The following is a 12388-nucleotide window of genomic DNA, read 5'->3' on the forward strand; positions in this document are numbered from 1 at the left end:
CTAATATAATAAATCCTGAGGGATGTGCTGAACCCATTTGGCCAAGGTTTTCAGCTTGAGGCTAAAAATCTTGTGGAGCAAGCACTCTGGCCTCTCGAAACCACCGTGGAGTCATTAGTGTCCATATTGAGCAGATCAGGCTCTGATTCAGGTTTTATCGCAAGTAATACCTTTGATATATTTTTCATGTTCACTGCATTAAACATTAATATGTGAATGCCACAATAAAGGGTGCAGTTTTTCATTAAATAAATAAATACACATCAAACTTGAGCAAGAAAAGAACCATTTAAAATCAGATATCATATAGCAAAGAAAATAAACCAATGTTGTCATTACAGGTAAGAATTATAGACATGACTTATACAAAGAAGGTGAAAAGGTCAGAGGGAGTGGATAAAATCCTTGACATGCCAAGCAAAGCAAACCATTTCTGCTTTTTTCTCCTCTGAAACCTGTAATGCAATAAACATAATTCCTCCTGTACATGTTTCATACAAAAAGGAGGTTCAGCTGAAAACTGTAGGTAAATCACAGCTAGAAAGGTAGCATAATTTATGTAAGAACCCCCTCAAGATATCCCAGTGAGCACTATATTGTTTTTGCCTTATAAGAATTTGAAAAATCACATTAAAATTAAAATCAAGGACATACATGTAATACATTACACAACTTCTTCAGAAAAAAATTCTAAATGTATTGCCCTTAGTAATAGCCCATCATTCACATATTAAAATTTATTAAATGAATAACTACATTTTTAAAATGTTATTAAGCCCAGGTGATTTTTCAATAACCTCTCTTTCAAAACGAGGACACAGAAAAGTTACTATTTGGGGTTTTCTTTTGGTCAGAAAATATCATTCTGTTTTATTAAAACCTCTACATTCAGAGGTAAACCAAACTTATTTCTATTAATATGATGGTACAACCATGATTGAAATATTCTGATTATTTTAGAGCAAAAGAGACAAATTTGCAATTTCCAGTGTAATTGACTTGGCAATTGCTTTTCTAATCTAACTTGAATCTTAAACAGATGAAAAAGTGTGTGTATATATGGAAGGGAGTTGGGGTGGTGGAAAGTGTATAAAGATAGGTCTTGTGAGAAAAAAACACATACTGACTACTGCTTTCACAAAACATCTATAGAAGTTTTGGCTAATTACTCACAGTTGGAAAAATGAAAATATTTTTCAAAGAGATATTGAGTGGGTTGGAAGTGGAGGGAGAGAATAGTGGAAACATTGAAAAACAAGACTGTTGCTGAACCAAAAGAATAAGGTGGAAACGGAGTTCCAGGCATGCTAGAGAGGTATTTCTGACACAGACTCATGCCCATTGGATTTGCTGGATGTGGAAGGTGCAAAGAAAGGACAGAGTTGAATGACCCTGGTGTTTGGAGCTTAGGATTAGGTAGAGGAGTGATGCCATCGACTGAGTTCAAAATATAGGAAGATTGTTTTTGGAGAATGGTCTGAGAAAAATATACATAGAGAGAAAGAGCCATTTAGGTGAACAATTACAAATTCCATTTCCAGTGGGATAAGTTTGAGGTGCCTGTGATTTATCCAGATGTATAAAGTTGGTATCTGGAACTACAAATCTAGAGTTAGGGAGGACTCTAAGGGAGAGCTTCTGAGACTTTCACGGGCATAGAAATCATTGGGAATCTTGTTAAAATGCAAATTGTGATTCAGTAGGTCTGTGTTGAGACAAAAGTTTCCACCTTTCTTACTAGCTCTCTAGTGACGCCAATGTTGCTTGTCCAGGGATGATACTTTTAACAGCAAGGCTCTAACTAACATGAAGAGTAACCTGTTCAAAAAGGGTTCCTAACAAGTGAGGAAATAAGCCTCAGATACAGACAAGCTAGGGTGGTCCTTATACTGAAAAATATAGTATATCACCTAATACAGCTTCATTTTGTTTTGCGTCATCTGGATGGTGACTCAGTGAGGGATATCTAAGCGTAACCAATCACAAACAAAATAATTCCATTTAAAATTACTGCATTGAGGCCGAGTTTGGTGGCTCACGCCTCTAATCCCAATACTTTGGGAGGTTCAGGCAGGTGGATCACTTGACGTCAGGAGTTTGAGACTAGCCTGGCCAACACAGTGAAACCCCGTCTCTACTAAAAATAAAAAAATTAGTCAGGCATGGTGGTGCGCACCTATAATCTCCACTACTCAAGAGGCTGAGAGGCAGGAGAATCACTTGAACTTGGGAGGTGGAGTTTGCAGTGAGCCGAGATCGCACCATTGTACTCCAGCCTGGGTGACAGAGTGAGACTCTGTCTCAAAAAATAAAATAATAAAATAAAATGACTGCATTCAATATAAACTTAAGGTATAATATAGTGAATGACTATGACTTCTGAAACTCCAGTGCCCAATTAGTGGTCAAGTGATGGTCATGTTCACAGACTCCCCTGAAAAAAACCTGGTTTCCAGTCAGTTTTTCCATCATCAAGAGACAGGGACCATATTTGGGTAATTTTTATGTTCAACCCCCACCCTTCACACAGCCCTTTACTCACAATAACTGTTCACTGAATGTGTGTCTGATTAACCTCCAGCTGGAACATTCTATGACTCCTTAAGTTTAAAGTTAGCATCATGGTAAATTCTGTCATCTCTTAATAAAAATGCTCATGCAGTTACCTGGATCAGTATCTTCGCTGTGAAGCCATCTGCTCAGAGTTCACTATCTGATGCACACGGAGGGTTTCTCAGATCCAGAGCTAAGAGATGAACTAAAGCCTTATGAAGTAGGAGTACTAATTCTGATTCCTCTAGAATTTATTTGCATCTTCTGGCTTATAATCTCAACAAGATTCAGATTCCACCCTTTTGGCGCTAATACCATACAAGTGTATGGACAGTCTGCTCTCATGTCTGAGCCTCAGGCATCAGCTGAGAAGTGAGCATACACTGGGTCTCAGCTGGCTACAACCACAAGCTCTGGATAAGGCCTTTTACAGCTTATTTACCACAAACCTGTGTCATAACCACTTCCCTGTGTGCAATATTTGCTCCTGCGTGCCACACCTAGGTATCCCCATTAGCTGGAATAACCCTGAATAGCCCTGCCAGGGGAAGGGGCTTCCTATACAGACATTATATTCCTTCTTGCCTCAGAGTGGTTTTTCAGCAATGAATATCATTTCTATGAGTTCTTAACATTGACACACAGTTCAAATACAGAATATGTCATTTGCTATCTTCATCTTGACTTTGTGGCCAACTTCATTTCTTTGTCTTTTCACTACCTAAGCCTATCACTGTTGTGCATCACAAGTCTCCTGTCACAGTCTTCTGATGACTTAAGTTGCCCTAATGGCCTTCCTAAACACCCTCTGTAGTACAATCTGTTCCTCTTGGCACTCACAAGCACCACCAGGTTCTGTGGGTATAGTCTGTTTGTTATCCTTCCTGGCACTGTCATCATGCCCCAGTGATGGAGCTCATTGCCCCAGTGTTCCGTGGCTGTCACCATGAGAGAGGAGCTGTATGAGGTGCAGCAGGATGTCCATCCAGACTCCAGTCTGATTATCACCACATCCTGATTACAGCCGGAGCAACTTGTGAAAGTGCCATCTGAACACGTTGGCAGGATTATGCACTCCTAATTTGAGAATCCACTGCAGAGTGGCAAAAAGCCCTAGAGTGACGCACAGCCAAATGGCTTCACTCCTCATAATAAGATGACAAATCTATACAGCGGGCATCAGGCCACTGCTAATGCTGCTCTTCGATGGAGTGCATTTGAAAACAATACCAACAATAACTTCTATTCTACAATTTGTCAAATGCAGCATGCACGGTGCAACCAGCCAGTACAGGTGCCCAGCTAACACCATGAGGCTTACAACCAAAGAAGACAAAAAAGTATACCACCACAACCAAAATGTCTTCTCAACAAGTCCAAAGAAGAAAACCAGATTTTGTAAACCCATTCTTAGCAATGATGTTAAAATGATCCAAATGACCTTTACCTCTCCCTCTGATTTTCCTGTTGAGCCTCACACCTCTATTAAATTATTCTTTTGAATTATTTTATCTGTCATTAGTGTGATTTTCTTTGCCCTTTCATGATGTGTCAGCCTGGGAAAGGCAAAGACCATAACTGATTTATTTTGATGCTCAACCTCCAACCTTCATGTAGCCCTTTGTTTACAGTCACTAAATGTGTGACTGACTAAATTATAGCTTTAACATTTTATGACCATTTTAAACAAATAAAAAAATTCCTGTTTCTTCCAACATATTTCACATATTTACAATAAATACCCACCAGTAGCTTTTGAAGGGTTATATAATATTAGAGTTATAAAAGCCTTAGGTATCATCTAATCCTATCCCAGGACCCTTTTGGTGAAGGAAAAGAAAGTACCAAAAGCCGAAGGAACTTTTCAAGGTAATGGTTTTACGGCACAGCCATAATGAAACCCCGGTCTCATCTTTCCCAGCCATGCTCTGCACACTCACTGCTGTGATCCTTCTGAGCTGGTTGCCATAACTCTCTCCATCATGTTGTACTTAGCTCGGTTTCTTGGACTCCTAACTTATAAATGTACATAAAATTGGTGATATTTCTTTCCCACTAATGTCCCATCAGCATGCATTATAAGGTAAAATCATAGACATCTTCACCCCCAAATTTCCAAGCATCTTAAGGCTGTGACAAAAGAAATGTTATCTGTCTTCGTAAACAAAAGTCCTTGATAAAGACTAGCCATTCAGAAAAACGTCTCTGACTGGGCCACTCTGCTTGGCATTATTCAAGCTGCAGCCCTTCAGTGGTGTGTGGACTTAGCACTTGTTCAGCCTCACAGCAATTACCAACAGGGTACTTGTGCCAGTGTCCATAGTGGTGGCAAGAGGTTTGCTAAGTTCTTTCCTTTGGTCTAGGAAGGATTTTATACTTGAGGAGAACTGAAAGGGGAGGATGCTTAGAAGAATGTCTTGTTTGGAACACAGTTGAACACAAAAACTAGGAAAACCTCCATTTAAAATCTGAACAACAGGATAATGATTAATTTATAACATTGATTCTCAACCCTGACCGCAGAGTGGAAATCAAAAGGGAACTGCTAAAATTACCAATACCTGGGCCCACTCCAGACCATTTAAATCAGAATTTCAGGGGGGTTGGAATAGGCATTACAACATTTCAAAGCTCCCCAAGTGAAGAACTATGCTGCCAGAGCTGAGATTGCTAAATTGCACCTTGGTCATCCCTCTATGTCCATGTCCTAGTTCAGCTGTTCACATACTTTTTTTCACCATCCAACATGCCTGGGTACTAGGAAAGTTACCTCTTTTAGTAACAGAGGCTCATTAAAGCATTTCAGGGGGCAAGGGAGTACTTCATGGGGCAATGAAGTAGATATCTTCTAGGAAAGCATATCAGAATCTCACTGGGAGGGAAAAGCTAAGAAAACTTGTGTGGGTTGAAAAATCCCTGCAGCTATTTCTCATCTCCAACCCCCTTGATGGTCACAGACTTTTATCAAGATTTTTCCTTTCTCCATGGTAATACAGAAGTAACGTCTAATTCCACATCACATCATTCTGTATGAAATAAGGGTCCTTGCTTTCCTTGATGCCCATCTTCAGATCAAGTCTGGTTTTATTGTTTTTGGCCAAAATCTGTTGCAGAACTTACGCAGCAAAAGTGTTCTCTAACCTTATCTTTCTGATGAATTACAGCTTGAGAGTGTGTACCTAAGAATGCTAAAAAGAGAAAAATAATATTTTAGAGGCAATTCTAAAAATACATTATTATATGTATTACATTGTCATATCTAAAATAGCTTTAGCTCTGATTTTTAAACAGGTATTTCAAATATAGCCTCTTAAATTTATTTACTTGTCTGTGTTAGGCAAGAAACAACTTACTTTTGTGACTAGAGCATTGATCTCAAGTAAATATTAATTGAAATTTATTTGAAAAACATCTGACATGGATCCAAGCAGATTAAATGAGGAGAAAATATATCCAGGAACTGCTTCCTCAAGCCTCCAAATGCAGGAGCATTGGCTCAAGGAAGATGGCCAGCTGGTCAAAAAAGCTTGAGTTTGAGAAAACTCACTGTATTCAGTGTCTAAGCTACTATGATCACTTTGATTCTCAAGTACCACCTTTCTGGAGGTCTAGCGGGAAATATTTTATGTTAAATGAAAATATCAATCCACAAAGAAAAATAAAAACCAATTAATGCAACCATCAGAAGTGAACAAGCAATTTAAGCACTCTTCTTTTAAAATAGGGTGAAAATTTCTTCTACAATTATCTTTCTTCAATTAGTACCTTTTGTTATGGGTTTATGGTAGATTTTCTTTTTAAAGGCAGGATAAAATGTTTAAAAAATGCGACTTTAATCTTATTAGACTGGTTTTGTTGTTGTTGTTGTTGTTGTTAAATAGTGCTTTAAGAATTCAAAGGTTAACTTGAAAAGCAGGAAAAAAACTATTAACAAAATATTTAACTCAGTACAAGGAAATGGTCTGTTTAACTCAAAAAATATATATGAGCATTCAAAATTCGCTCTGTCTTCAAAGTGATGGATATTCTAATTACCTGATTTGATCATTTATACATTGTATGCATGTGTCAAGATACCACTCTGTATCCCATAAATATATACATGTTTTATGTGTCAACTAAAAAAGAAAACACTTGATAACAAACAAAAAAATAAACAGACCAAAAGCACATATATCAGGCAACTACCTGGGGATGGGCTCTGACTCAGTAACAGAACTCATGTGTTCTCTCAAGAAGTTTATATCAAGTGTCATTTCCTCAAGCAAGACTTTAATACCCTGCAGACCAGATTAGGTTCTTCTAACTCTCCCTTACAGCACCCTGTTCTTCTCTTTTACATAACTTTGTAAAGATGCCTCCAAGTAATTTGTTGTATAATGAATCAATACCTATCTTCTTCAAGAACATTAGCTTCATCAGGGAGGTCACTGTATTTTGTTCACTAATGAATCCTCAGAAGTTCCAGCAGTGCCTGGCACAGAGAACATGCTCAATAATTATGTATAGAATGACTAAGCAAATATCAATAAAAGAGAATAGATGGTGGCTCACACCTGCAGTCCAGCACTTTGAGAGGCTGAGGCATGACTATCACTTGAGGTCACGAGTTCAAGACCAGACTGGGCAGTGTAGTGAGACCTCATCTCTACTAAAAGTAAAAAAGAAAAAAAAATGGGTATGGTGGCATGCACGTAGTCCCAGATACTTGGGAGGCTAGGGTGGGAGAATCGCTTGAGCTTGGGAGGTCAAGGCTGCAGTGAGCTACGATTGTGCCATTGCACTCTATCCCTGGGTGACAGAGTCAGACTCTGTCTTGAAAAAAAGAAAAAAAGGTAAGAAACAAAGAAAATAATGAGGCATGCAAGAGAGATAAAGTAAGAAACCAGAAAGATGGCTGTATGTCTAATTGGAAAGGGAAATATTCATGGAGTGGAAAGATTTCTTTTTTTCAGAATCACATATTGATAAATTGTGTCTTTAAAAAGGGTAATGAGTTATTTTTAAACAGCTTGATTGATGTATAACTGATTTAAAATATATATGTTTAATATATACCATTTGATGAGTTTTGAACTTATGCATGCACCCATGATACCATCACCTCAGTCAAGGTAATAAATATATCCATCACCTCCAAGTTCCCTGTGTTCGTGTGTGTGTGTGTGTGTGTGTGTGTGAGATAAGAACAGTTAATATCAAGATATTCCCTCAAAATTTTAAGTGTATAATCCCTATTACTATAATACCAACAATATAGTATTATTGATAAGTACTGTGTTGATCGGCAGATCTCTAGATCTTATTTTGTTTGCATAATTGAAACTTGACACCCACTGAGCAACAAACTTCCCAATATCCCCTCCCCTCAGCTCCTGGATGGGGATTTCTTAAAGATCTTTCTTTATTGTTTAGAATATTCTTATTGAGGTATAATGGACATATAATAAACTGCATATGTTTAACGTGTACAATTTAATAAGTTTTGAAATCTGTGTATACCAATGAAGCCACAGCTATAATCAAGATATTCATTATCTCAAATAATTGTCCTTGTGCCTCGTTGTAATTTCTTCCTCCTGTCTTTCCCTGGGTTCTAGTCTCCAGACAATCACTGATTTCTTTTCCGTAACTCTGGATTCGTTTGCATTTTCTAGAATGTTACATGAATGGAATCGTACAGCATGTACTTTTTTGTCTGGCTTTTCTCATGCAGCATAATTATTTAAAAAATTACTGCTGTTGTTGCCTATATTAATAACTTATTCCTTTTTATTACTGAGTGGTATTACATTATATGGCTACATCACAATTGACTTACATTTACCTGTTGATGGATATTTAGGCTGTTTCCAATTTTTAGCTATTACCAATCAAGTTGCTATGAACAACTGTATGTAAGTCATGTGTGGATATATGCTTTCATTTCTTTTGCATAAAAAACTCAAAAATAGAATGGCTGAATGTTAGTATATACATATATATGTATACATAAACATACGTGTATATGTACACACGTGTGTGTATATATAAATATGGATTATATATTTGTATAAATATTTGAGAAAGTTTATTAAAATAGTCTTCTCATTTTACATTTCCAATAACAATTTGTGACAGTTCCAGTTGCTCCACATCCTCAAAAGACTTCGTGTGATCAGTTTCTTGAACTGTACACATGATAGGTATACAGTGGTATCTCATGGCTTTAATTTGCATTTTCCTACTAACTAATGATGTTGGGTGTCTTTTCATGTGCGTATTTCCATCCATAAATTTTTGGTGAAGAATTTCTTCAAATATTTTTCTCCCTTTTTCATTATTTTTATTTCTTATCGAGTTTTGAGAGTTCTTTATATATTTGGGAAACAAGTCTTTTATTAGACAGATGATTTACAAAATGTACAATTAGTTTTATTTGCTTTTCATTCTCTTAGCAGTGTATTTTCATGAGCAGGAGTTTTTAATTTTTATGAAACCAGAGTCATGGCTTAAACACTGAAGAAGCTGTGGAGAATTTTGCCTGGCTGGGTAGTTGTTTGCTTTTTGATTTACCAGAAGGTAGTGGAGTCACTGCTGAAACTTGAATCTGCATCACTAGGCTTCACACTTCCCTCTCAGAGTTACTTTTCAAACTAGAAAAGTAGAGCAATGATCTCTGTAAAGCATTGTACTGTGTACACTTCCTGAGCCTGAACAACACGTTAGTATTAGGCATTCACTTCTGAATAGACAACCTGTCTCAGAAGACCACTATTCACTCAAGTGTGTTACTTATTTTCAGCTCCATACCTCTGCAGGTTTAATGGTGAAAATCCAATAAGAAATATGGTTTAGAAAGAAGCTGCCACCTTTGTAGTTCTGCAGACTTAATGTGGACTATAGAAAATCTATTCCCTAAGCATTTGGCTAATTGAACACTGTTATCAAGGTTAGCATGTCCCTTTGTTCTTGCAAAATCAGTCGGAATAAGCCATTAACTTTCTATTAGACTAGCATTAGTGGATTCAGTGTGTTGATCCCCCTCAGATAGAAAATTTATATGCCATAAATAATTTAACATTGAAATTTACATTACACAGAAGTTTCCCGGTGTGATATCAGGGATTATTATCTGGAACAAATTATAGGCAAAACAATTGTTTGCACAATAGCCATATACCAAAAGTAGAATTTAAAAATTACCATTAAACCAACAAACCCTGAACTGACATTGGACACTATTAATTCAGAAGAAAAAAGTAACCAACTCTCTTATTTAAACACTGACACAAAATTGTAAGTTATATTTGGAAAATCAACATGTTTTCTGAAATTGAAGGAAAGCCAGTAACAAGGAGAATCTTCACAAAGTCTTTAAAATATACTTATTTAAACTAGGTATGCCCCTTTAACAACATTTTGACCTTGCTTATGAAGACAGCATCATTCCAGATTAAAAGAAAAGAAGAGATTCAGCATTAGAATATACATCAGAAAAATATGTAATAATCTATGTCAGAGGAAGAGCAAAAACATAGACATTACTAGAAGAATAAAACATATATACCTTTCTAGATTTAGAATTATATGGCTTTATATTTTCTTTTTATCTCAATATATTTTCTTTCCTAATAGAAATCCTGCTAAAAAAAAAACTATAATCAAGGACAATATATGGTAATGAAGGTAGATTCCCAGAAGTGTCTTCTAATCTATGGCTGCTTCTTGAATAAGAAAATGAGAGAGGAAGATGCATTATTGCCACATTAAGCAATTAAGGAAATATCAAATTAGAGTGTCCAAAGAATGTTAAAAGTTGGCATAGTAAAATTTTTTCTCTGTCTTGAGTCAAGCATCACTCACTTTATTCACAATATTTTTTAAATAACATCAGTACAACTTTTCTCTCAGCTTTCAAAGGAAGTATAAACAACACTTTCTCCTGGACCTACAGAGTGACAAAAAAAAATCTATTTCCACTTCCACCAAGATCTAGCCCACATTTGCTCAGATCTGGCAGATAATTTCTTGCCAAGTCACAGAATTCACTCACAAAACAAATTCCAGAAAATCAGTGCATCAGTGTGTCAAATCAGAAGTTATAGGCCAGGCTCCATGGCTCATGCCTGTAGTCGCAGCTATTCAGGAGGCTGAGGCAGGAAAATCACCTGAGTTTCATAGTTCAAGGCTACAGTGAGCTATCATGGTGTCACTGCACTCCAGCCTGGGCAACGGCAAGACCTCATTTCTAAAATAAAATTAAAAAAAAAAAAAGTTGTGGTCTGGCAGCTATGTAATATGTCACCAGCATGGAAACCAAGGAACCTGGGTTCTGGTCATTAACTATCTCTGTCAGGTAGCCACCCACGACATAAGAGAGCCACCTTGGAAGACATCATCTGAGTAGAGTAGGATAGATTTATTTTCCCCTCCTCCTCCAAAAATCTTAGAACTGAAATCAAGTTGGAAGTGGGGCTCTGGTGGGTACTGATCCTTCTGACTGCAATAACAAAAGCATCACAAAATCCAGGTTATCCATACTCCTTTCCTCAGAATCCCTGATTTGGCAATGATCAATTGACGCCTCTGTGTGCTTTCTCTCAGGAAGATCCCTTTGGGTCTGAAGTCTCAGGGTGAGCCAGGACCTGGACATGGGGAAACACAGCAAGGAGCTGGCTCTGGTTCTGACATTAGGAAGAAAGCTAACGGTGAGAAATATTTGGCAGTATCTCTGCTCTCATTAAATAATTACTATGTGTATTTTTCAGTGGACAAAGATATTGCAGGAATGATGTAAATACCTTTGAAGGAGGGACATCAAATAGCCCCTAAGAGCATCGTGAGATGTCACATGGAACTAATGACATAACGTTGAGAGAAAACTTTGACATGCATGAATAGTAATAGCAATCAACATTTCTTTGAGTTTTTTTATAGCTTAGAATGCATTTACCCTTCCTCTTCTGCAAAACGGTGATAATAATGTTACCTACACAATAGAGTTACAGTTAAATTAAATCAGTTAAAACTTGTAAAAAACCTGGAACACTGCTTGATACATCCAGTATTATTATGTAAGTATTACGCATGATAATATTATTGCTGCCATTATTATTAGCTGTTTTTATACTCCCATACAAGATTATTATCCCAGTATAACAGATGAGAAAACTGAAATTTTCTAATTGTGTGTTTTGTGTTCTGATACACCATGCTGTTAATACTAGCAATTATTACTATTATTACTAATACAGTTAATATTCTTTTAGTACTAAAATGTGTCTAGCAGAGAGCTAAACCTTCCACACGTTAGTACACTTACTCCTTGCTACTATCAGATGAGATAAACTTATCTGCATTTTATTAATGAAATGACTGAAGCCCAGAAAAGCTAAATACATTTATCAAAATTACACAACTTAGGATAAGTCGAGCAGGGATTTGAACACACATCATGTTGCCTAAAAAGCATAAATTCTTAACTATTCTTGCTACTGTCTCCTATTCTGTTACAACCACACTAGGATTTGTCAGTTTTTCAGTTCAATCGCAATTGACACATGGATCAAATTAATGGGTCCTAGAGGACCTCATATTCTTTCTCTTGTCTGGAGTCTGGTCTAACAAAAGAAGAAACTGATTATTATGGTGCTGTTTTCAAAAGTCACTTATCCTCAAAATATCAGTCCTACTCTTTGACATTTAACTCATACTTTGCTGGGGGGTGAGCTGGGAGAAGTTGTCCTGTGTATTGCAGGATACTAAGCAGCACCCCTATCCTGTATCCACTAAATAGAGCACACCACTATACCCAGTAGTGAAAGCTAAAAGTGTCTTCAGATACTGCCAAATG

The sequence above is a fragment of the Hylobates moloch genome, unplaced genomic scaffold, assembly GCF_009828535.3.
Source record: "Hylobates moloch isolate HMO894 unplaced genomic scaffold, HMol_V3 SCAFFOLD_2, whole genome shotgun sequence".
Taxonomy (NCBI): domain Eukaryota; kingdom Metazoa; phylum Chordata; class Mammalia; order Primates; family Hylobatidae; genus Hylobates; species Hylobates moloch.